Source organism: Miscanthus floridulus, chromosome 18 (assembly GCF_019320115.1).
Source record: "Miscanthus floridulus cultivar M001 chromosome 18, ASM1932011v1, whole genome shotgun sequence".
NCBI lineage: Eukaryota > Viridiplantae > Streptophyta > Magnoliopsida > Poales > Poaceae > Miscanthus > Miscanthus floridulus.
The window spans coordinates 14,255,420-14,282,558 of record NC_089597.1 but is presented as its reverse complement, the minus strand read 5'-3'; the positions used below and the strand labels follow the sequence as shown (position 1 = coordinate 14,282,558).

The 27,139-nt window shown below is 47.1% G+C and overlaps 1 long non-coding RNA gene across 1 annotated transcript; it reads right to left on the bottom strand.

Moving 5' to 3' along the window:
• Positions 1–23,933: 23,933 nt before the first annotated feature.
• On the bottom strand, positions 23,934–25,890 carry LOC136519584 (uncharacterized). The gene is made up of 3 exons (XR_010774981.1): positions 25,871–25,890; positions 24,733–24,860; positions 23,934–24,075 (listed from the first exon to the last, which is right to left on the bottom strand). It is a non-coding gene; the product is annotated as an uncharacterized lncRNA (long non-coding RNA).
• Between the last annotated feature and the right edge of the window lie 1,249 nt (positions 25,891–27,139).

Genomic DNA, 27,139 nt, shown 5'->3' with positions numbered 1-27,139 from the left:
TACTAATGGTTTCTAGCTTCTTACCTTTCAGTCTTGGTAAGCAAAAGATGAACTAATGGCTATCTGATTCACACATAGACCCATATAAATTGCATTAGGGATCACTTCCTAGTGCTGCTGGGACCATGGTACTTCTTAGTCATTGTCATGCAGAGACAACACAAAATAGCAAGTTAAGTTGTTACCCTTTCTTAATGGTGAATCTAGTGATGCAGACAAGCGGGAGAAAGTGCTCTAATTCCCATATTCCAAGTTTTCATTGAAAAGTGTCATCAGAAGATTTGGATCATCGTGTATGTAAACGACTGCTAACCTACATAATTTGTCATAGCAAAATTAAAGAGTATGTCAGATAGCACAAAGGCTTATGAATCTGCGAGTATGATGAATGCAGAAAATTAGTAAAGATGCAAAGAGAGTGCTAGCTTAAAATGGAATAGTTTCACTTGATCAGACTTTAGGGTGTGACTAAACTCTGAAGTGTGCACTCCAAAGCAACATGGAATGCTTTGGCCACCCATCGAGCAAACAAAATATCATGCTGAACAGGAAATGGTAAGAAACGGAAGTTTACCATTAGGAAACTACTTCTCCTAGACTACTGACTCTGACAAGAAATTAAAAGAATTTCATTGCGGTTAAGAATAATATATATTGCAATATAGCTTCCCATCTGAGATTACATCAAGACAAACATTATTTATAAGCTGAGAGTTCACATGAAAGCAAATTATCAAATAAAATTTTTTCAGGAGTATGACAGTTGACTACTGCATTGTGTAGCTCATTAGGTCTTAGCAACAATCATTTAGCACTTATGAGATGAAAAAAAAACTGATATATTCCTTAAGTTAAGAGCAAGGCCAATAAGCTTGGCTTATAGCCAAGCCATGTCATTTGGAGACTAGCTTAATAGATTATTCTTACAACAGTTGGTCTTTCACTTTTTCCAAAGCATATATTTTATCAGTATGGGTCCCCACCACTGCAATGCTAGGCAAGGATTAAGACAAAGGTGTAATTTGCAAGTAAATAGCTGCTAATATGCCTCAGTGGGAATAGGATAGATAGTTGCAAGGAAAAACAACTTTGAATTTGCAAGTAGAAAACCTGCATAATTGACAGGTTTAGGCAAGTGGCATCTCAGGTTTAGTTCTGAAAAAATATATGTTGAGCAATTGTCAGCATAGAAATCTATTCTAGACTCTTGAACAATAAATACACACAGAGTCAGTATAAACCAAAAGGCTAAAAGGTTCATAAGATCATGACTTGCAAGAAACATCTTGAATCAGTGAATACATAGAAGAATGATTTTTTTACCTCTGTATTGGAGCACAGCTTAGCCTACCCCAACTTGTTTGGGACTTAAAGGCTTTGTTGTTGTTGTTGTTGTTTTGTTGTTGTTGTTGTTGTTGTTGTATTGGAGCACAGCTGTGGCCTCTGGGTCGCCTCCCTCTGCCTGTGTATTCTACGACCTGTCTTGGTCACCGAACGGCAGGAAGTGCCGACTCTGAATGGTGCATTTCCAATAGGTTGACTGTAGCAGAACATGATCAGAAAACAGGGGAAAGCACAATATCTATTTTATCTCAAACATAAACCACGACAAATTATCACGATTTGATCTGGCGTTAATAATCAAGAATTTTCCTATCCTTTTTTACCAAAAGTAATCCAACAGTCTATGGCTTACTTGATCATTAGCCATTGAGAAGTCAAAATATATCTTCCATCAACAGAAAAAGAATAAGTATTCATTTGATCTTGATCCTTGTGCAGTGAAAAAGATGTGCTATACTAGATCTGCACATACTTGTCTTTTACTGCCTGAAGACATTGTGGAGTGTAACAAAATTTTCACTAAAAAGAGGAATTTTATTGAGCAAGCGAACAAAAGAGTTAAACCAAGAAGAAATGTGACCTAGTGTATAGGCACATAAACCCTGACAAATTCACAAGTTCCTCTGCTCCTGCTAATCAATTGAGCCTCATGAATGTTATAATGTCATGTTACCATAGGAGCAACATTGAAAGGTGAATGTGAAATGTTTCAATTTAAATAAATGTGGTTTCAAATGACTCTTTCCCCTAGTTATCTGGTATCCATTGTTATTCAATCTGGTAACCATTGTTATTCAATCTGGTAACTGAAGTTGAGCTGCATGAAAACCATTGCATGGTTCAATTGGCTATTGAGGTTTTTAGTAGAAAATGGATCAATACTGAAATGACAGAAGTGTGGTGGATCTAAATAAAGAGGAAGAAACCCAGGCCATATTATAAATGCAAAAAGCATTTAGATTTAGGCAGTGCCGCAAGCAAGAACCCTGAATTCTATTTACGTGGACAGGGTGTAACCCCACCATATAGTCTAATCGCAAATAATGTCCTGTGAACACAAATAATTAGTTACTACTAAATTGTTGTGATAATTCCAATACCAATCCACACAATAGCCTCATGTGAACCATATTAAATCTGAATAACCTCGTCCTAATCGTTACAACATTCTATAATGAGATCATATCAATCCTGAGAGTAAGGAGTAAAATTCCATCATACAAACATACATATGGTGCATTAACCAGTAATGGATATACCCTGAAGTTCCCTTCAAATAGTCGGCCTCAGGATGAAGATTAGGGAGCTAAATTGTATTAGATTAACCATTGTTGGTAATTACAAGATCATTAAAGCATCAATCAATATACGAAATGAATAAGGTGAGGCAGCGGGAAAAAATTCCAAGCCTTCAAGATTGGTAAATATGTATGCTTTGTTGTAATTCTGTAGTTTGAACAAATTACAAATTAAGCAAAAGGAGCACTGTTTCACCTTTGTGCAAAATATAAGACAAGAGTATGGTGGGCAGCACCAGGCCAGCAACGGATGGGTCATTCCAACAACGAGTACCCTGTGTTCTGCAGCTGAGAGTTGCTTTGAAGGCTTGAAGATGGCCTAGTGCAATCCTACTTCAGCTAAGCTACTCGCCATGTCCTAAACCCCAATAAATAAGAAAAAATCAGCTAAACAGGTTTATAAACACATTTACTGAATAAGGATACAATAATTTATTTTGAAAGGTTAAATTTAGGAGTATTTATTTAATTAAAAATCTACAGGTAGAAGTAGAGGAAATCAACACCAATGTACATAAAATGAGCTAAACTAAACAGGAAGTACTTTTGTGGACATGAATCCTGAGGCTTGCACCACATCCACCTGCCAGAATGTATCCTTCGATGCTGTTCTACCTCATCTTCAATTACTCAAGGCCAAAGAAAGGTGGCCCGAGCAAGGCCAGGAAAAAAATTCTGATCGGTCCCTCTAAATAAGTTCAGGGATTGCTCCTAAAACAATCATATCAATGTACATAGTTGACTATTAGTGTACAAATAAAAGATTGGCAGCTTCTTGTCATGCTAGGTGCTTTAGCAATTCCTCGTAAAACAAAATCAGTGCCCCATTCCAAACAAACTATAACAAATATTGAATTCAAAGCTAAAATTTAACTGCATCTGATGCTGACCAGCTACCAGTGCATACTCACCTTTACACACACACACGAGGTGCTAAGGCTGCTATGCTATCTCTGTCATGCTAGGGATATGTGGGGGTGACTCTGTGGAGCAGCTGCACGAATAGGGGAGGCACATCAATACAGGGGAGGCATGAAGCTGCATACAGGTGGAACACTAATATAAATATATCGAACAATAGATAAATATCTAGAAGCCCCATTCGACAAACAAGCACAACAAAGCTTCGCTTGCATCTAAAATCCAATCCTAATAGGGAGCTTGTAACTAGATAAAAACTATATCTCTATATATTACATAAATTGTCTACTCAAGGGAAGGGAGAGCAAGAATGAAGCAATAAACAACATAGACAATTGGACAAACAAAACCTAAAGTGGAATCCCAAGGGGGACATGTAAATCATATACAACTCAAGCCTAACTGTTTTCAGAAAATGTCACCCGCCTATGATGGTAATGGACCAACAGCATGAAGAATCAAAAGAGAGTGGAGAGAGAACCTTATGTGCTGGTGGAGCTCAGAGAAGACTAGTATGAAGGAAATCTTCACAGGCTGCACATAATTTTTGTATCAAAAAAATTCAGCTGCAGGTTAAGGATATCTAAGACTAAAAACTTCAATGGATGCATTCTATATTTTCTGTAGAGATGCAAAATCAAGTGATTCCACTTCAACGATAAGGTGGCAGCAATGTCTAATCAATGTTAATCACATTCATCCTACTATTTCAATTGAACCACAAAAATCAATCTCAGTTACAAAGCTTTTCTTCAAACAAATTGAGCAATTTTTTTTCTCGAACAACGCAAGGAGAGTTGTGTCATTTCATTAAGAAAAAGAACATAAAGGAGGGGAGGTTAAACCCTCCTAGTACATACAAACCCTGACCAAAAAGAAAAGACTCAACTCATTAATGATCTACGACGAGCGACCTATGCCAAAAAGCCTATGGCAACGCGGATTGCCCCTGCCAAGCACGCACAGGTCACCTTCATTGGCAACCCAATGAAGCAGGCACCTCTATGTTTAGGCCAATCACCATCAAACACAAAAGCATTTCGGTTGGCTTCAATATTTCCCAAGCCACTAGGATAATAAGGGGTATTAAGGACTTCGCGCTCAAACTCTGGGAATGCCCCGTATAGCACAACACCAGCAGCTGGAGAAATGACTGTGCAAAGAATTCACAATCTACAAAGATAAGCCTGAAATTAGCCTAATCCAAATCCAAAGAAAGATAAGAAGGATTGTGCGTGCCTCATCGGGATCTTGCTAGGTCAAGGCTGCTGGTGAGGGAAGCACCATGCAGCAGCTTAGTGAGCAAAGAATTACTGAACCTAATTTTTGGACTGGAATAATCAATTTGCTTAACCTCAGAAATCCTATGAGCATACAGTTTGATTCATGAGGTGAAGCAGCTAGTTAAGTTGAAATTGCCAACAATATCTTCAAAGTGAATATGAAAGGTAAATCCAATTTGGTTAAGAGCAGCCTCTGGGCCAGAATTGGAAGATGCGAATTAACTCGGTTAGTTTTAGTCACACAAAATATCACTGATTGGTGGCTGCAATTTAGTGGAAGAAAACAGAGGGCAGAAGAAAACTACCTGCAGGGAAGAGCTGCATTTGGGTTCTTGGCCATGACTATTAGGCACGGCTAGCGTGGGCAGGTTGACGTGGAGCCGGCCAGCATAGCGCCCAAGCTTTGCCAACACCAACAGCACCTGCTGCCACATACTGCGTCCGGCGACGACAAGGCAACGTGCCACCGTTATCTTCATTGAGGATGCATAGCAGGGCGGAGGTCAACCAAAATTTAGGTAGGGTAGAACGTGAACACATAACTAATATTATAAAAAAAATCACATGCGCACATCACATTCTCATTGATATCCCACACAAATGGATACTATGACAATTTAATCTCTTAAAAAATGAAGATGGTACCTACTATTAAAAAGCAGTCGTCCATAGCAAGCTAGTAGCGCCTCCATATAATTCATTAATTCAACATACACCAGTTGATTAAGATTCAACTATCCAAGAGCTAATAAACCTGTAAATTTAAACAACAAATCAATTACTGTATGATATTATGTGAAAATACATTTACACAGCTTTGAAAAGACATAGCACGACATAGCACTAGCGCATTTTATAAAGAACTGTAACAATCAATTGGTAAATCATAAAATCAACTGCCACTAGCTATTCTAAACCAACGGGGGAATTTTTATTTTGAACATTTTCCCTACGCAGAGGAAGACATTCTCTGATAAATCCAATCTAGTCGCAATGTTGCCTATGCGAACCCCAGTTTCGACACGTTGGGTCATCCCAAACCAGAGGTTTCCCATCCCAACAGATTCGGGGCAAAAAGAGAGAGCAACAGGGTGGGAGGGGGAGATCGAGCTAGCGGACCTGGTAGGAAAGCCAATAAAATCGTGGATGGTGTAGTCGCAACTTAAATTATGTTGATTATGTGGTCAACTGAAAAAACTCTATTATATGCTACCAATGTGGCCTGACCACTAATACTGTCATGTGTGACCACAAAAACTAAATGCTATGCGCTCTAGCATCACGTGTTGATTTCCTAACCATAAATAATTTGTATCAACCATGATCATATCTGAATAATAATATTTTGCATATCTGAACAAGTACTCATCTTTTGATAAGTTTGATTGATTCTTCATCAAGGCGGAGGTGGAGGAGGAAGATTGATCATCATCACTTGATTCTTCTTCATCATCATCATCCTCATCTTCATCTTCACTTGAGGAGCTTGAGCTTGAGCTTGTCTCAACTTTCTTGCCCTTCATCTTCTTCTTCTCGCTACAAGCAAGAGCTTTGCCTTTGCTCGATGAAGAGGCTTCTTCTAGACCAATCTTGCATGACATTTCAAATGGCACTATCTTGCCAATGATAATGCCCGGGGTCATGGTGCTCAAGTCCTCCATGTTGTGAAGGATGGTGATGATGCTTGCATATTTTTTTGTGGTAGCACGGAGATGATCTTTCCTCATGATGTCCGCATCATCTAGCTTTAATAATCCTATAGAATGGAGCTCATTGATAATTAGATTCAAACGAGAGTACATATCACGAACAAGCTCATCATCATTCATTGTAAAGGAATCATAATTTTGCTTAGCTAGACAATATTTTTGCTCACGGACATTACTTGTGCCGTCATGGAGCTCTTGGAGTTTTAACCAAATTTCATGTGCCATTTTTAAGGTGAACACTTGATTAAACACATCCATGCTAAATGATTCAAACAAGCAATTCTTAGCTCTAGCATTAAAATGCATTTCTTTTTTGTCACTCTTTGTGGGCTTTTCGGGATTCTTAATGGGTTTCATCCCATCACGAGTGACTCTCCATACACCTACAACCGCCTCAAGGTGGCAAGCCATTCTAGCTTTATAGTAGAGGAAGTTAGTGCCATCAAATTGCGCAGGCCTAGCGGTATCCATCCCAACCACTCTAAATAGCATCGGCTCAACGGCGTTAAGCCAAAGGTCCAAAATGAGCAAACCGGCTCTGATACCAATTGAGGGACCATGACACCTAAGAGGGGGGTGAATTAGGCAACTTATAAATTCTAACTCTGAAAACTATGGCCTCTTTTTCTACCTCTAGCAAACCTATGTAAAAGATAAACTATCTAGATGTGCAACTCTGGTTTTGCTATTGCGTTGCTATCTCTACCACAAATGATAATAATATGATCAATTAAATGCGGAAGCTTAAAGAGCAAGGTAGAGGTATGCAAACTCCCGTTGACCGACTCCGGTATTTTACCGAGGTATCGAGAAGCACGCAAGCTTCCCCCTAGTCCTCGTTGGAGCCCCTCGTAAGGAATCCTTCGCAAGGGCCAAGCTCCCGGTCGGGTAACTCTGTGGATAGCCTTGGGCCTTCCCCACTCTCAAGTGGGTCTCCGATGTGCCTTCCGGCAAGCCTCTCCCGGATGCTCCCCGCAGTCTTCACTATTAAGCTTTTTGGCTGAAACGCCGCGGGCCTTGTTTCCTTCGGTACACGGTGGCGGCCAGCACCACAAACGCGGTTGGTGCGATCTCGCAAGACTTCAAGCCCCTCCGATGTACAACTCTTGTGCTCGTAAGCATGGGGTGGCAAAAAGGTATGCAAACCTCACTAAACACTAGGCATACACCTAGAGCAAGCGCATAAGCGGTGGTCTAATCAACCTAAGCACTTCGCAAAGCACTTATGCTAATCACCTAATAAAGCACTAAGCACTATGCATGTGGAGATCACTAAAATGGTGTATCAACACCCTTGGTATGTTTCCTCAGCTCCACACTGCTCAAATGGTCGGTTGGGGGTTGTATTTATAAGCCCCACTGAGAAAGTAGTCGTTGGGGTTGAACTCCCGCAAATCTGCTACTGACCGGACGCTGAATCGTCCTGACCAGACGTGTCTGGTCGTCCCGACCGTTGCAGCCGTGAACTGCCGATCGGACGCTGCCAGCGTTCGGTCGCCTGCCACCAGACGCGTCTGGTCGCAGTTTCGCTCACTTGGAACCTCTTTGTACTCGATCAGACGCTAATGCCCAGCGTCCGGTCGGTTGCCGCCAACGTCCGGTCCTCGTGTCCAGTCGCCTGTCTGCCGAGCCACTGGTCCAGCGTCCGGTCACGCTTCCAGCGTCCGATCCAGCGTCCGGTCGCCTCTGCGAGCTCGATTCTTCGCGATCTTGCATACGGCTTGGTTCCTATCTTCATGCTTGGACTTTGCTTGATATCTTGGGTCTTTTCTTGTGCTCCTAAGGTCTTTCTTAAGGTGTTGATCATCGGATCATCACGTCGCCTTCGTCCAAGTCATGTCTTGCACCCTATTGAACTACAAAATAAATACTTGCAAATTCATTAGTCCAATTTGGTTGCGTTGGTCATCAAACACCAAAATCCAAAGTAAATGGGCCAAGGGTCCATTTTCCTTACAGTCGCCCAAGTGCTGAAGCCCGAAACCTACAAGCTAGCCAACGAGAATGGCGAAATCCTCACCAACGCTTGGAACATAGAACATATGTCGCTTTTACCCTTAAATTCCCAAGCATTGTGTGCATTGTTTCCCGAAATACAATTAAGAAGCGTTCTTTAATTGTTCTAATTTTTCGAGAAACCCGCCGAGCCCATCGTAGGCCTCGGCATTACGATAACACCATAAGGGAGACTCAGCTCTGCCTCTACAGAGGTGCCCACTACGGGGCTCGCACAGGACATGGCTCTACCTCTGCAGAACCGAGCCTCCCTCAGGGGCTAGAAGGGGGGACTCCCCCTAAGTCCCACGCACCATTTTTTAGTCGTTTTTTCGAAAAAATTTCTACGCCAAACTCTCCATTATGCTCTGACAAGTCAATTGTAAAAGACCTAAGGACCGAAAGTCTGTCTCAGGGCCAAAAGGCTGGTAGAGTCCCAAGATGGCTTACGCCTCTAGTCTACGGCACTCCCTCACCACCTTTTCGCCCTAGGGATGGCTTAGGCTCCAAGGAAGTCCTTTGCAAGTGACATGCTCAGAAACGGGACAGAGGGCAGAGGCTCGAAAAATACATGGAAAAACGATTAAAGAAGCATAGACGCATGATTACTTAAAAAGGCCTCGATGGCCACCAACGTTACGGTAGGGTAACACAATCCCTAATCTAATTACATGGCCTCTTGGGCCCAGGTCAAGCCTCAGGGCCTCCAGCATCGGCGGACGGCGTAGGAGGGACCACCTCCTCTTCGAACAGCTTGGCTAGCGACGTGCCAGGGCCCTCCGCCGCCTCCATCAGCTTCGTTACCGCCTCGTCAGCCTCCCCGTCATCATCGGGCAGGACGTAGCCATCGCTGATAGCCACGAGGTCGACACCGATGTAGTGCGAGGCGATAATGGCCAGGGCATGCTTAACGCCCATGTGCAGCGCCCCTCAGAGTCGCTCGCGCACTTGGCCGCTTAACGCAATCAGGCGGCTCTCGAGGGAGCTGCCCGACTAGACCCCCTCGACCTCTAGGGCCTCGCAGGTGGTACGAGCGGTGCTCTTCAGCGCGTCGTGCTCCCCAATCTCGGTCTCAAGCATCGCCTGCACGGCGACAGAGGCCTCGGCTGCCCAGGTGACCTCCGCTCCAACTCTTGCGCCAAAAGAAACGGAATGGGGTTGAGCGCAAAGGAAAACAAGCCAAACAGGGGCGCAAGCCTACGGGACTCACCCTCAGCCTTCTCCTTCAGGCACTGGACCTCGACCTGGGAGGCCTCGGTCGCCCTAGAAGCCTCTCCCTCCAGCTCTGTATCACACCAAGGAGTTAGGGCCAAACGCAAGAAAAATAAAATAGGGGGAGTAGGACTCACCCTCGGCCTTTCCCCTCCATACCATAGCCTCGGTCCAGGAAGCCTCAGTCGCCTTGAGGGCCTCATCCAAGGCACCTTTTGTTAGCTGGTGTGGACCCTGCTCTATCCCCAGCTGTCCAGCAAGGGCCTTGATAGAGGCCGTGGCTTCTCTAGCCCGGGACCTGAAGGCATCCCGATCACCGGCCACACGGGTCAGCTCCTCCTCCAGCCCCTTACCCGCGCCGCCAAGGGGGCGACCTGCTCCTGGGCCGCCGCCACCGCAGCCTCCATATCGATACCGCGTAGGCGGAGGTCCTCCATCTCCGCACTCCATGCCGACAGAAGCTCGTTGGCACGAGCGAGCATGTCCTTCTACCGCTAGAGCTGGTCCCAGACATCCCTCTCCTGTCGGAGGAACACTGACTTCCCAAGGGACTGGGCCTCGAGCTCCTAGATAGGCAAAACAGGGGTCATTCACTACAAGAAAACTCGGAAAAAGACGACACCACAGAAGAAAAGAAGGCGTGAACCTAGGTGACCCCAGGCAGATCATCGGCCACCATAGACAGCGCCGTCCGTAGTGACCGCTCCGCCAGCTGGCGGTATTGCTCGAAGGTGTCCCAGCACCTGCCCTCGGCCATGTCCTCAAGGGCGAACAGAGGCTCCCCCTCAGGGTCATCCTGGCTCTGCCACAGGACACGTGGGTGATCCCACCCATGGGGCTCGGGTCGTACCCACACGAGGGCCGAGCTTCCCTCACCTAGGGTCAGAGCTGGCTGTTCCATGATGCCAGCCACCTCGGCGTCGACCGCTTCCCGAGCGCTCTCCCACAACAGCGGCAGGCCTTGGACCAAGGGCGCCATCGAGGCCTCCACCGCCTTCATCTCCACTTCCTGGACCGCTGGCTTCACCGCACTCACGTCGGCCTCAGCCACTGTGGCCTCGGTGGTCTTGGGGGCTCCGGCCCCCGCCGCTACGGCCTCAGCGGTCCTAGGCACCCTGGCCTCCGTCGCCTCGGCCTCGGAGGACCGGGGGGGCCTCGACCTCGGTGGCCTCGGCAACTGAGGGCGCCTCGGCCCCATCGGACTCACGAGCCTCGGCCTTGCGGGGCAAAGGCGCTCCCTCCCCCATCTGTGTCAGGCTCACCTCGGCAACCCCTTCTTAGGCGACCGGCTCCTTCGAGTCGGCCCTCGTCGACGCCACGCCACGTTGCATAGCGGCTTGCGCCTCCACCACCCAGTGGGTGGTGGAGCTAGGGCTCACCTTGAGCGCCTTAAGTGGCGCCAAGGTGGGCACCTCCGCAGGATGCTTTCGGCTAAAGAAGAAATACTTATGGGGTCAGCATGAGACCAAAGAACGAACGGAAAGTGCTGCAACTCTGCTAAAAATACGCTTACCTCGAGCGGGGCTACAACCGCTTCGGCACGGCGACCCTCCTCTACGAAGGCGGAGGCGGCGGCAGAGGCACGGCCTCTGTATCCACCGGCACCGGCCAATCCTCAACGGAGACCGGCGCCCCCTCGGTCCTTTGCGGGGGCAGTTGCATCGCCCTCGCTGCCACCTGCTCCACCGCTGCCATCGAGCCCACCGGGCTGATGGCGCGCTTTCCCAATGCCCGCGCCTCGGGCATGTCGGCCTCGGCCCCGAGCAAGCGATCGCCGGCCCCGAGGCATCATCTCCTCCTCCTCCTGAGAGTGCCGGGCTGCTTGCCGACGCCCCGGTCACTGTCTCCCCGATGTCAGGGAGATGGTCCAAGGGAACCCGCCCCACCTCGCCCTCGTCATCCCCATCCGAAGCGTCCGTCGACAGTGACGATGATGGGGACGCCTCCAACGGGAGACCGTCCTGCCTTTGCTGCCAGTGGCGCTTCTCCAGTCCCTCGCGCGCGAGGATTTTCCTCATACGCTTAGCCTCCTTGGTGTCCTTCCGCCTCTTCTGAGCCTCGACGTGTGCCCGGTTCACCGCCCGTCGCGCTGTGTCCTCACGAATAGGTGGCGGGGAGGCTCGCACGTCCCTCATGCCCTATAGGAGCGGCGAACGCAAGTAAAGGACCAGAAAACGGTAAGGAACAAAGAGGTCTTGGGGGCCGCAGCAGCGTGTGACTAACCAAAGAAAAGTACCCCCGCGACGGGTGCATCGTGATAGGGGCTAGACCACTGCCCCTCAGCTTCCCATCCACCGTCTCCCTCACCCGACAAAGAATCTCCTCATCGGAGAGGGCAAAGGCAGACATCCTAATGCCCTCAATCGACTCATTCGGCCTCATCTCGAACAGGCACCGCTACCGAGCCATCAGCGGCAGCAACCTCCGGTGGTGGAAGGCCGCCACGACCATAGCCGCCGTGAGGCCACGGCCGCGCAGCCTCTCTAGTCCCTCCAGGAGCGGCTGTAGCTTGGACTGATCCTCCTTCGGGACGCCATACCTCCACTTCTCCGGACAGCTCTCCATGATCCGCCCAGTGTAGGGGGGAAGCCCGCTGTTGTCGTTGCGGAGGTAGAACCAGCTGGTGTACCAGCGGCAATTGGTCGAGGCGAGCTAGGCTGGGATGTAAAGGTGCTGCTTGATCCTAGCACACTTGGAGAGTGCAGCCGTCGGCCCTCACCGCCCTCCTCGTGCCCGTCGTGCCTGTCAGCTTGGTGGTGAGCCCCGCCCGGAAGAGGTGGAGCCACAACTCCCAATGGGGAGCAATCCCCAGGTACCCCTCGCAGATAGCGACGAAGATGGCCGCCTACGCGATGGAGTTGGGGTTGAAGTTGTGGAGCTCCACGCCGTAGTAGTGTGGGAGCGCCCGCATGAATCGATCCGTCGGCAAGCCAAGGCCGCGCTTGTGAAAGGACACGAAGCTCACGACGTAGCCATCGTGTGGCCTCGGCTCCGGCTCGTCCGACGGAGCGATCCACTCCGGCCTATTGGGGTCGGTAACTAGGCGAGGAAGTCCACCATCGACGAGCGACTGAAGCATCTCCACGGTGACGTCAGACTGATCCCAAGAGTCTGCCCCAACGACAACGGCGCCGGCCATGCGTGCGATGGAGAATACGACTACGACGGTGAACCTCCCTCGCTCTCTCTACCTCGACTCTCTCTCTCTCCTTCTCCCCAGCGCTCTCTGTTCTAGCAACGGCTCAAGGGCGGCAAGGGCAAATGCAGGCAAGGTAAGGAGGGGAGGGGTGAGGTTCGTTGCATATTTATGCAGGAAAGAGGTGAAACGGGCGGGCGACGAAATCGGGAAAGTTTCCCCTAGATCCGGCACAGTTAATCCAGATCCGATTTTACCACCCACGTACCCACCTTTCCCTCGTTAATCGCGTGAACAGTTATGTTCCCTCCGCTGACATGACGTCATGTTCGACCACGGTGGCGGTAGGCGCCGTTTCACCTCCCTGAGAAAATTGCCTCAAAAGGCGCGCCTGCTGTTGTCGAACCGATGGGGGGAGGGAATATCCCCCACTCGATTCCTTTCAGACGAAGGAACTGGGCGCCGAGTCCACTATTGTCCAGGGGTTTAAGGCTGGGCCCCCAAGGGTTTCGACAGCCGTCCTAGGGCAACAGAGTCAGGGATGACTACGGGCGAGTCCATATGGGGCCGAGACCCAAGCAAGCGAAATGCTTGGGACGCCCTAAGTCGTGTCCGAGACCAGCAAGGAGGTCTTCGAATGGGATCCCACCATAGGGAGGCACCGAGCCACCGGGGCCCAGCGAACGGCCCTGGCACCCACTAGAGAAACCCTCTTGTACTCTTGGAGTGCGTCTCTGGGCCGCTAGCCGACCCCTAGCGAATGGGGCTCGGGCCTCCACTCAGACTTACCCAATAATAGCTCACCAGAAGTGTCACCGCTCATGCCCATCGAGGGTAGCCTGGCATATTCCACCCCTCCTTCCGAACGAAAAGGAAGCGTGAGGGTCGTACAAAATGCCAGGGGAACCCCTGACAGCCCTCTCGCTCCATGCAGAGGCTAAGGGGCTCTTCCTGCAACTTTGCCAAGACCCAGCGACCCAGGCTCGCACTCGAGGGGGCTCGGCAAAACAACCCCTCCTTCCGAACAAAAAGGTTGCGCGAGGGTCATACAAAAAGCCAGGGGAACCCCTGATGGCCCTCTCACTCTGTGCAGAGGCTAAGGGGCTCTTCCTGCAAATATGCCAAGGCCCCGTGACCCAGGCTCGCACCTAAGGGGGGCTCGGCAAGCAAACCCTCATGCGTGAGGGGCGCCCAAAAAGCCAGGGGAACTCCTGATCGCCCTCTCGCTCCATGCAGAGGCTCGAGGGCTCATCCTGCAACTTTGCTGAGACCCAGCGACCTAGGCTTGCACTCGAGGGGGCTTGGCAAACAACCCCTCCGTCCAAACGAAAAGGATGCACGAGGGTCACACAAAAAGCCAGGGGAACTCCTGACCGCCCTCTCGCTTCGCGCGGAGGCTCGGGGGCTCCTCCTACACCTAAGACGAAGACAAGCACCCTAAGCTCGCACTCGAAGACTCAGAAAAATGCGATAAAGGGCATCGAGCCCGTTATGGTCCAGGGGTTCGAAGGCTGGGCCCCCAAGGGTTTCGACAGCCACCCCAGGGGAGCAAAGTCAGGGACGACTAGGGTCGAGCCCGCGCATGGCCGAGGCCCGAGCAAACAATCGCTCGGGACGCCCCAAGTCATGTCCGAGACCGGTAGGGAGGTCCTTGAATGGGATCCCACCGTAGGGAGGCACTGAGCCACTAGGGCCCAGCGAACAGCACCGGCACCCATTAGAGAAACCCTCTGGTACTCTTGGAGTGCGTCTCTGGACCACTAGCCGACCCCTAGCAAATGGGGCTCGGGCCTCCACTTGGACTTACCCGATAACAGCTCACTGGGGGTGTCACTGCTCGCGCCCACCGAGGGTAGCATGGCACCCTCCACCCCTCCTTCCAAACAAAAAGGATGCGTGAGGGCCGCACAAAAAGCCAGGGGAACCTCTGACGGCCCTCCCGCTCCGCGCAGAGGCTAGGGGGCTCTTCCTGCAACCTTGTCGAGGCTCAGCAACCCGAACTCGCACTCATGGGCCCTACAAACGCAAGAAAAGCCCCTAGAGGAATATATCAACTCCTCCAGGACCTCAGAGGCTACACCCGGCGGGTGCGCTTGCGCGCACCCACCGAGGCCTCGAGTACGAGACGCCATCCTGCCAGGAGCTGCTGCAAGCCGAGCCTCGTCAAAACCTTAAAGAGAGCACTCACACTCTCCCTAAGGCTCGGGGGCTACTATCGGGTACCACAAAAAGGGGTCCCCTAAGCGACAATAGAAAAGATCGCTTAGAACCCATAAAAATCAAAGCCAAGGAACAACTATTAGCTAAACACCAAACATGTCCGAGGTTCAGCTAATTTCCGCCTCGCTAGAGGCCTCGCGCGAAAGGTCTCGGCCGGGGAACCAATTCTCCGTCTCGCCTGAGGCCCTGCATGTACAGCCTCGGACGAGATGCCAATTCTCTGCCTCGCTCAAGGCCGGCTTGGCAAAACAACCCCGTCGCCTCCGCCTCGACCAACTTCTCGGACAAGACGTCACGTCCGACCGGCGCGGTCGACTGCTCCCACGATATCAGCCGAACGATGACTCGACACAGCGGCGTGGCCGACTGAACACCAGTCACGTCGACGCCATGACATCCAGCACAGGACAGGGGTTACCGGGCACTGAGCTCGGTACTGTGCCCATGACCGGCGCCCATACTGCACAGTGCTACCTAACCCCTGCTCCAGAAACAATGAGGCGTGCGGAGTCACGTCCAGGTTACTATAGCCTCAGAATCAGTGTACAGAACCAACTGCTCCCCCCCGCCTCGGCAGTCTACTTCAGGGTCTCGGCAACCTTGGGATTCACGCCTGTCGAGCCCCCTACGATGGCTCGGCCTCGGCACCAACTGGGTCTCAGCTCTTCACATAGCCAATGCACTGTAAGTAGCACGTCGCTCGCCAGGCCCTGCGTCCAGCCAGCACTAGAGCTCCCACATCACACAAGTTCGAATGTGACCGGCACGTCGCTCCAGCGCTTCAAGGGTGGGACCACTCCATCAACCATACCGCCATAATAATAGGTTATAGGGCTCAGACATGCCGCCTCTGTTCGCACGGCGCCGCATAGCTAACACATGCATCACCCCTGTCCCCCCTTCAACTATAAAAGGGGGGCAGACGAACTCATGAGAGAAAAAAACACACACTCGGCTTTCTGTAACACGCACGCTTCTTCGCCGCCTGAGATCAATATCTCAAGCAACCCACGCCGCTCCGCGCAGAGACCTAGGATTAGCTCCCTCTCTCACCCTACTTGTACCCCCCTACTATGAGCATTTTGGTGCAAGGAATACGAGGTCGATCTCCCAGACTAGACGTAGGGCACCCATTGCCTGAACCAGTATAAATCTTGTGTCTCTTTGCATCACCATCCAGGATTAGGGGCACGCAGCACGTTTTTACTAGTTGGTTGAGGGCCCGCCGGTTCAAAACACCGACACTCATCATCACTACTATCATCATTGTTCGATACCTTCTGGTCACCCTTGGCCATAAGGCATAGGTGTGTAGAGGATGATGGCGGTGGTGGCGATGAAGATGATGAAGAGTTGATAACAATTGCGGCCACCTTCTTGTTGTCCCTATCATCATCGGATGAGGCACTTGATGAATCAATGTCCGTGAGCCAATCACCGACAATGTATGCCTTTCCACTCTTCTTCTTCTTGTGGAAGTCTCTCTTCTTGCCATCTCTCTTCTTGTATGGCTTGTTCTTCTTCTTCTCTTCTTCTTCTTCTTCATTACTTGAGTCATCTTTCTTGCCCTTGTATTTATTCTTGAACTTGTCTTTCTTGGGCTTAGTGCATTGGTGTGCTAGATGACCAAGTTCTCCACAATTAAAGCAATCCATCTCAGAGATTGGCTTCCTTCTAGAGCTAGTGAAGAACTTCTTCTTGCCATTAAACTTGATGCCACTCTTATTGAGCTTCTTTAGCATCTTGGCGGTCTTCTTCACCATGAGAGCAAGACTTTTATCATCACTTGAGCTCTCATACTCAAGTCTTGCTTTGCCCTTCTCTTAGCTAGCTTTGAATGCTAAGTCCTTATCTTTCTTCTTGGTAGAGTATGAGCCATCTTGTGGCATGATATGCATGTACATCTCATGAGCATTGATCTTTCCCAAGATTTGTGTTGGTGTAGCGGTGGAAAGATCACCTTGATATAGCACGGTCACAATATGCCCATATTTATCAATGGGGAGGACACTCAAAATCTTTCTTACAACATCGGATGGTTGCATTTGAGTGAGTCCAAGCCCATTGACTTCCTCTACAAGAATATTCAAACGTGAATACATCTCATTAGCACATTCTTTAGGAAGCATTTCAAAAGATTTGAGCTTTTTCATGACAAGATGATAGCATTCCTTATGCTCACTCTTAGTTCCCTCATGGAGCGCACAAATGTTCGACCATAGTGCATGGGCGTCTTTGTGGTTCCTCACCCGATTGAACACATCTTTGCAAAGGCCTCTAAAGATAGTGTTTCGAGCCTTTGCATTCCACTTCTCGTAATTCACCTCATCGCCTTGTAGGTGAGTAGCATCCCGAGGTTTTGGGAAGCCTTGTGAGGCGGCTCTAAGAATACCAACATCTAGAGCTTCTAGATACACCTCTATGCGAATTTTCCAATAAGGAAAATCATCTCCCTCAAAGATAGGAGGAGGTCCATCCTCATGAGACATCTTGCTCTAGGCAGTTAAGCCTAAAAACGTGAGCACGAGGCTTTGATACCAATTGAAAGGATCAAGATGCCCAAGAGGGGGGTGAATTGGGAGAATTCTAAATTTCTTTGCAATAATTAAATCCTATGGTTAGCCCAATTAACCCCTTGTGCCTAGAAAGTGTTTCTAATTGTTCTACTGCACAAAAGACTTACAACCTAAGTTCTAATCCTACTCTAGCATGACAATTCTATAAATGTAAAGACAAAAATTGAATTGCTCAAAGTAAATGCTCAAAGTAAATAGAGAAGGAGGAACGCGGCGATGTTTTGCCGATATATCGAAGAGTCGCCACTCCCCACTAGTCCTCGTTGGAGTACCCACACAAGGGTGTAGCTCCCCCTTAATCCGCACAAGGATCAAGTGCTCTCTACGGGTTGATTCTTCAACACTCTGTCGTGGTGAATTACCCACAACCGCTCACAACTTGAGTTGGGTCACCCACAAGCTCCGCTGGGTGATCACCAAGCTCCTAATCATCACCAAGCCGTCTAGGTGATGGCGATCACCAAGAGTAACAAGCACGAACTCTCACTTGACCACAACAAGCCTAATAAGAAGGTGGATGCACACTTTGCTACTCTTGATCTTCACTAATGAGGGCTCTCTTTGGGATTCTCAAATCTCAATCACCTCACTAGGACCTTGCTCTTCTTAGCACTCTCTAAGGTATTTCTCAGCTGTTGGAATGAGCAAAAGTACCCACACACATGAGTGAAGGTTGTAATTATAACACCGGCTGAAAAACGAACTGTTATGTGCCTCTGCGGGGTGACCAGACGCTCCGGTCATGTTGACCAGACGCACCGGTCAGTACACCCCGAACTCCAGTGGTTAAGTATTGACCGGACGCTGGCCAGCGTCCGGTCAGCACTGACCAGACGCGTCCGGTCATGTTTTCCCCTCACTGGAACCTTACTGATGTCGACCGGACTCTGGACCCCCAGCGTCCGGTCACTTGCTGAGCAGCGTCCGGTCAGTAGTCGGAACCTGATCAGCGTCCGGTCAGCATTGACCGGACGCGTCCGATCAGGATTCTCCCTCTCTGGGACCTTACTGGAGTCGACCGGACGCTGGCCCTCAGCGTCCGGTGACATGACCTTGTAGCGTCCGGTCACTTCTAGACGCTTTCACCTTGGTCAAATGAACTGACCGGACCCTGAGGCAGCATCCGGTCACACCGGAGCCAACGTCCGGTCAGTATTTGACCCTCTATTCACTTTCAACTCTCGATCATATGTGAATGAAGTTTGCTCCATTGGATCAAAAGGCTGTCTTGGAGCTACCTAGTGCCAGTTTTAACAAGTGTGCACCACACCTAACTCACTAGACTCACCTAGGTCAAGCTACCCGTTCATACCTTCCTTAATAGTACGGCCAAAGGAAAAATAAAGTCCTAAACTACTCTAAGTGTCTCTCCAACTCCAATCGACACTTAGAACTAGTCCATCCTTAACCTTGTCGTCCATCCTTTAAAAACCGAAACAATTTCCATCGTAGGGGCATAACAACCTTGATTGCCCATTTGATCTCCATTACCGTAACCTAACTTAATTGTTTTTGCAAAATACACGTTAGTCACAGTAATTATGTATTGTCATTAATCACTAAAACCCAACTAGGGGCCTAGATGCTTTTAGGCTTCTTCCGCAGGATCACTGCCTCATCAGCCGCCGTAGCCGCCTGTGCAAGAGAGTTTTGCACGTGTTCAACATACTCTTCCTCCCAGTACCAGCCTGAACATCCAGTGCCATCCCACTAAAATTAAAACAAAAAATTAGAACTTTAATCACAATCATCATGAAAATAAGTATAAATTAACCACAATCATCAAATACGACAAAATAACTCACATTGCGATCCGGACACTTGTAGAAGATACGGCCCTTGTTGGGACACTTCTTCCTCACCCGGTACTCCATCACAATCTTCTCCTCACACTTGCCGCATGCAATGAGAGGAAGGTCCGGCCTCAGTCGCTTTGGAACCCGATGAGAGGTCGAGGACCCGGAAGCAGTTGCCATCTACTCTCTATACTCATTTTTAATATAATATAAATTTCTCATTTTATAAACAAATAAAATTAAAAAACTCTAAAATTCTCTATATCTCTAAACCATGAAGTGTGCTATGCATGCTAGAAATGAAAGCGGGATACTAGTTTTGAATAACTACTTTAACCTTCCTTCATCCAAATATGCAAACTTTAAAGTGATTTTGAGCTTCAATGGCTTACAAATAAAAAAAATTCCACCATAAAAAACCACATATATCTAGTCCACAAAATGAGATATGCTACTGATAAAACATGATAGTATAAAATTGGTAACCTTTACAACCGAAGAATCGATGGAGGGATCGAAGAAAATCTTGTGATTACCGACGATGAGAAAGAAGAGAGGTCAGTGATGAAGCAAGAACACTGAAGTCGAAGTGGCTTGGGCTCGGGAAGGAAGAAGGGGTATATAGAAGGGGACCTTTAATCCCGGCTGAAGACAGAAACCGGGACAAAAGGTCCCTTTCTAGTTTCGGATGGAGCCTCCAGCCGGGAGTAACTTTTACTCCCGGTTGGAGGGACCAACCGGGAGTAAAAGTTAACCTTTAATCCCGATTGGTAGCTCCAACCAGGACTAAAGGTCCTGCAGCAAAAGCCTACCGCAGTAGCCGTTGGGAAGAGATCTTTAGTCTCGGTTGGAGACGTGGAGGTACTGTGGTGGCCGGCTGACAAAACAATGTTTGAGCCTTCAAAGCCTCAATCATGTTCTCGGATGACTCAGTGCTTCAGTGTTTGTCGTCGTAGCCTGATGAACCAATATCAGCTTTGCTTAAAGCCGACGGATGTGTTTACATTTGAAGTCACAACGAAATAGCGCTTAGATTCACCTGGGGACAAAGCAAATCAACAGCGCGCCAGATGCGCTATGTCTATGACTGCGCCCTGTTTAGTTCCACCAACTATGCACCTTTAAATTTTACATAGTGCAAAACTCTTCATCACATCACATCACATCAAATCTTTGAACACATGTATGGAGTATTAAATATAGGTAAAAAAATAACTAATTATACAGTTTGGTTGTACTTTGGGAGACGAACATTTTAAGCCTAATTAGTCAACGGTTGGATAATTATTATCAAATACAAACAAAATACTACAGTACTGCTACAGTGCTGTGCGCCTTTTGGATGTTCGAAGTTTAAGCAACTAAACACACCCTGCAAGACAAAGTGGCCAGCCATGCCGCCACGACTCCCAACAAGACAACAACGCTGCAGCGCCCAACTGGTGACTTTGATAGCTCACCTCCGTGTGGCCTCATTATGTTCCAGCTGGTGATCTAGGCAACCATGATCTGGCTATTCCCCTTCTTCGTCTTCTCGTGCTGCTCTCGTCATGTTCAGAAAGTTCCACTGCTACTCAAGTGCCTGTTTAGGGGCACGTCGGCTGTGGGCCTCACTTCACAGTGGCACATCTGCACATGCAGTTACTTGTCGCATTGCCACCGCCACGCGAGGTATCAGCGGTCTGAATCAACTTTGTCAGAAACATACAGTTCTGCAGAGAGCCAGAGACCAGAAACATAGAGTTTATTATGATGCTAACCAAGGACGATTTTGATTATTACAAACGGTGTAAGCTTGAGACATATATAATAATGACCAGATTCATTCATAAGTATATCAATCGAGACAATAAAAAGCTGATATCCGTATACAGAGTAGTATTGTAGTAGTAGTAGTAGTCGATTTATTTATTTTGGTGACCATGCTATCTGTGTCTGCACACCAAAAGCAGAGGCTTGTTGGAGTGGTCTGCACTACACAAAAGGAATAGTACTACTAATTACAAGGCCTCAAAGAATCACGATTCTAAGTCAGTTAATTACACTGCAGTATCTGCACTACACAAATGGAATCCGTATACATTCTTCTTAGAGGACAATTGGAAAGAATTTTGCACTCGGTCATCATCGTGACGTAGCTTCTAGAACACCCAGCTAAAGTGGTTCTAAAACGCTAGTCAGATACACCTCTGATCGTTTTGGGAACCACTTGGGGAGTTCAGATGTTTTTCCTTTTCTCTTTTGAGCCTAAACTGTGGTGCTGATATAGATAACAACATCAGACTCCAGAGCTTATTTGTTTGTCTCCACGATTGAGTTCCGAGAGCAGAAAATGACAGTACCTACTCTCAACGAAAATGCCACACTGGCTGCATACATGCGCACTCTCTCCAGCACCCTTTTGGGCATACCAGGAGAGCGTTGTCGTGCAAACTTGCTAATGGATGCAATGGGCAAGTTCTAATTGTTTCCCTGATGCTTGCTATTCCTAGGTGTTTTTGCGTGCCATGTATCTCTCGTTCTCTCGCATGTCTCGCGTGGTCATTACCTCTATATATATATATATATATATATATATATATATAGACCAACCCTATTTAATACCTGGATACTAATGAGTTACATGGTAACCAGCATCCTACAAGCGCGCACGCACATCCTACGTCGGGACCGAGCGTGCCCATGCACCTGGGCCGCTGCAGCCCAGCCCGAGACTAGAAACCAAGGTCCGAGGAACACATCCTAACGAAAACATGATCGTCGACCGGCGGCGGCTGGCCGGTGTTCGAGCGCGAACTGGCCGGGGCAGCTGGGCGGCGATGGTCCTATGGAGGAGCTGAGCAGGACGGGGAAGAAGGCAGAGGGGGGAAAAAAGAAGAGCAGAGCAGGAGAGAGGAGAGGGCAGCGGGAGAGAAGGAGAGGAGGGAGTTCAGCAGGACGGTGCGCCGGCGGCGGCCTCGAGCGCGAGCTGGCGGAGGCGCAGGCCGGCGCGGCGTACGGCGTCTCCCTGCCGTTCGTGCGCAGCAGCGAGTGAAAAACGGCGGGGCAGAGCAGGAAGCAGGCACGGCGGTGGCGGCGTTCCTCGGCTCCGGCGGGGGGAGCTGAGGGCAGCTCAGCGGGCGCGGCTCCGGCGCGGCGAAGGCAGGGGCGCCGTGCTCCCTTGCAGGCCTTGGCGGCGGCGGCTCCGAGCTCCGAGCTTGGTGCAGTGCTCGTCAACGCCACCCATGGCCGGCCTTTTATAGGCGGGTGGCAAGGCGGTGGCGCCCAAAATATCTCCGGCCATGGAGATGGCGTTCGTACGGCCGCGGCTTCGTGTCGACGAATTTCTCGGAGGGGTAAGTTCGTCGTGGAAGGAGACAAGGCAGAGAGGCGGTTCGCGGAGAAATATCTCCGGCAGCCATGGGAGCATTCTTCACGTGCTCGCGATGAAGGCCGCGGCGTACGCGGTAACGCGGCGGCGATACGGTGCTCAGGGCTGTTGCCCGCGACGGACGGGGCTGGGCCGAGGGCAGCGTTGGGCTGGCCCGTTCGTGAAGTGAGGGAGGGGGTACACGTACACAGTAGAGAGGTTTTGCATTTTCTGTTCTTTTGTAAATTACAAAATGATAGATGATGTATATATACGCCTATACCAAATGTAACCATGCATGTATATATGTATACATATATATACCTATACGTAGGCAAGGATGGCTACAAAATAACTTATTCTGTAGCCACTTTGAGTTACGATAATTACTATGTTAATTTATGATATTATAGTAATTTCTTGCTAAGTGGTTTACTATAACATTGCGATAAATATCCTCAGGTGTTAAATAGTACCTAGGTATTAAATAGCTATTCATTACCCGAGCCCATCCCCTCATTACCCGAGCCCATCCCCACGCCCGCTCTGCCGGCTAAGCGATGGCCGTCGATTTTTTTTTCCGTGGGTGTTGCCACTTGCGGGTGTTTCCAGCCGTTTTTTTCTTTGTGTGTTTCTGGACGAATTTTTTTATCGTTTTTTTGGTTCTTTTCTACATGGACAGAATTCGGTTATGTGGCCATTTTTTTCCGCTAAACCTCCAGGGATGCATATATTTGGCCGTTTTTTTTCTTTGTACACCAGGTTTCTTGTGATGAATTACTTGTCAACAATAATAATTTATTTGTAGCTATTATTCAAACCACAAATATTTTCACCATATCCTCATATCTTTATATGACATGATACCAAATATTTGTTTTCAAGAAAAATATTATTTGATAACAATCTTACTAGAATTGTGAATCGGTCCCGGGAGACGATGTTCTCATAATATTTTACAATAGTACGTGATGCTAATCACAAATAGTACCACCATTTGGTTCGTTATCATAGTTACAAAGATGATGCACAGACATCCATCTGTTTTTGAAGAACTGCAATGATGATGCACAGACATCCATGTGTTTCTGAAATCTGCATCATTGAGGGCTTTGGATGTCATTTGTAGTTTGCAGCAATGCATCACACCTTCATTTGCATAGCACCCAGACCCGACTTGTTAACACATCCATTAAGTACACACACAGGCATTATGACAGTTGCTTCTTAAAAAACCTGCAATATAAGATATATGTATAAAATTCATTTAGTAATTGATTGCTTGACTCAGACAAAATCAATAGTAGTCAATAAAAGCTAAAAAACATTAGATTTTATTTCTTTAATTTTTTCCCATTGCTAATTTGATCTGCTTGTGCTGAAAAACTAGGGAACCATAAAAACCTCAAATATTTGCGGCCAAACTAGCCTAGTCACAGATATTGTCATTTGAGACATTGTTTCCTTTTCCTCACTAAACAGCTCACCACCAATTATTATTATCGTTTCATTGGCTACCCAAGTGAGTACTAGTAGTTCAAGTAAGCTGCCTATATTTATTAGCCAAAAAAAAATCTAGACATGCACTGTATGGTATGCATATGAACCATGCTGAATTGTTGGAAAGAAGACACCTATCTTGGATCAGAGTTCCAGATATTATAAGGCTTATACTGCAGTGACAAATCAAATACTACTACTCCTAGTGTTACTAATGGTTCTAGCTTCTTACCTTTCAGTCTTGGTAAGCAAAAGATGAACTAATGGCTATCTGATTCACACATAGACCCATATAAATTGCATTAGGGATCACTTCCTAGTGCTGCTGGGACCATGGTACTTCTTAGTCATTGTCATGCAGAGACAACACAAAATAGCAAGTTAAGTTGTTACCCTTTCTTAATGGTGAATCTAGTGATGCAGACAAGCGGGAGAAAGTGCTCTAATTCCCATATTCCAAGTTTTCATTGAAAAGTGTCATCAGAAGATTTGGATCATCGTGTATGTAAACGACTGCTAACCTACATAATTTGTCATAGCAAAATTAAAGAGTATGTCAGATAGCACAAAGGCTTATGAATCTGCGAGTATGATGAATGCAGAAAATTAGTAAAGATGCAAAGAGAGTGCTAGCTTAAAATGGAATAGTTTCACTTGATCAGACTTTAGGGTGTGACTAAACTCTGAAGTGTGCACTCCAAAGCAACATGGAATGCTTTGCCACCCATCGAGCAAACAAAATATCATGCTGAACAGGAAATGGTAAGAAACGGAAGTTTACCATTAGGAAACTACTTCTCCTAGACTACTGACTCTGACAAGAAATTAAAAGAATTTCATTGCGTTAAGAATAATATATATTGCAATATAGCTTCCCATCTGAGATTACATCAAGACAAACATTATTTATAAGCTGAGAGTTCACATGAAAGCAAATTATCAAATAAAATTTTTCAGGATATGACAGTTGACTACTGCATTGTGTAGCTCATTAGGTCTTAGCAACAATCATTTTAGCACTTATGAGATGAAAAAAAAACTGATATATTCCTTAAGTTAAGAGCAAGGCCAATAAGCTTGGCTTATAGCCAAGCCATGTCATTTGGAGACTAGCTTAATAGATTATTCTTACAACAGTTGGTCTTTTCACTTTTTCCAAAGCATATATTTTATCAGTATGGGTCCCACCACTGCAATGCTAGGCAAGATTAAGACAAAGGTGTAATTTGCAAGTAAATAAGCTGCTAATATGCCTCAGTGGGATAGGATAGATAGTTGCAAGGAAAAACAACTTTGAATTTGCAAGTAGAAGAACCTGCATAATTGACAGGTTTAGGCAAGTGGCATCTCAGGTTTAGTTCTGAAAAAATATATGTTGAGCAATTGTCAGCATAGAAATCTATTCTAGACTCTTGAACAATAAAATACACACAGAGTCAGTATAAACCAAAAGGCTAAAAGGTTCATAAGATCATGACTTGCAAGGAAACATCTTGAATCAGTGTAATACATAGAAGAATGATTTTTTTACCTCTGTATTGGAGCACAGCTTAGCCTACCCCAACTTGTTTGGGACTTAAAGGCTTTGTTGTTGTTGTTGTTGTTGTTGTTGTTGTTGTTGTTGTTGTATTGGAGCACAGCTGTGGCCTCTGGGTCGCCTCCCTCTGCCTGTGTATTCTACGACCTGTCTTGGTCACCGAACGGCAGGAAGTGCCGACTCTGAATGGTGCATTTCCAATAGGTTGACTGTAGCAGAACATGATCAGAAAACAGGGGAAAGCACAATATCTATTTTATCTCAAACATAAACCACGACAAATTATCACGATTTGATCTGGCGTTAAATAATCAAGAATTTTCCTATCCTTTTTACCAAAAGTATCCAACAGTCTATGGCTTACTTGATCATTAGCCATTGAGAAGTCAAAATATATCTTCCATCAACAGAAAAAGAATAAGTATTCATTTGATCTTGATCCTTGTGCAGTGAAAAAGATGCTATACTAGATCTGCACATACTTGTCTTTTACTGCCTGAAGACATTGTGGAGTGTAACAAAATTTTCACTAAAAAGAGGAATTTTATTGAGCAAGCGAACAAAAGAGTTAAACCAAGAAAGAAATGTGACCTAGTGTATAGGCACATAAACCCTGACAAATTCACAAGTTCCTCTGCTCCTGCTAATCAATTGAGCTCATGAATGTTATAATGTCATGTTACCATAGGAGCAACATTGAAAGGTGAATGTGAAATGTTTCAATTTAAATAAATGTGGTTTCAAATGACCTTTCCCCTAGTTATCTGGTATCCATTGTTATTCAATCTGGTAACCATTGTTATTCAATCTGGTAACTGAAGTTGAGCTGCATGAAAACCATTGCATGGTTCAATTGGCTATGAGGTTTTAGTAGAAAATGGATCAATACTGAAATGACAGAAGTGTGTGATCTAAATAAAGAGGAAGAAACCCAGGCATATTATAAATGCAAAAAGCATTTAGATTTAGGCAGTGCCGCAAGCAAGAACCCTGAATTCTATTTACGTGGACAGGGTGTAACCCCACCATATAGTCTAATCGCAAATAATGTCCTGTGAACACAAATAATTAGTTACTACTAAATTGTTGTGATAATTCCAATACCAATCCACAACAATAGCCTCATGTGAACCATATTAAATCTGAATAACTCGTCCTAATCGTTACAACATTCTATAATGAGATCATATCAATCCTGAGTAAGGAGTAAAATTCCATCATTACAAACATACATATGGTGCATTAACCAGTAATGGAATACCC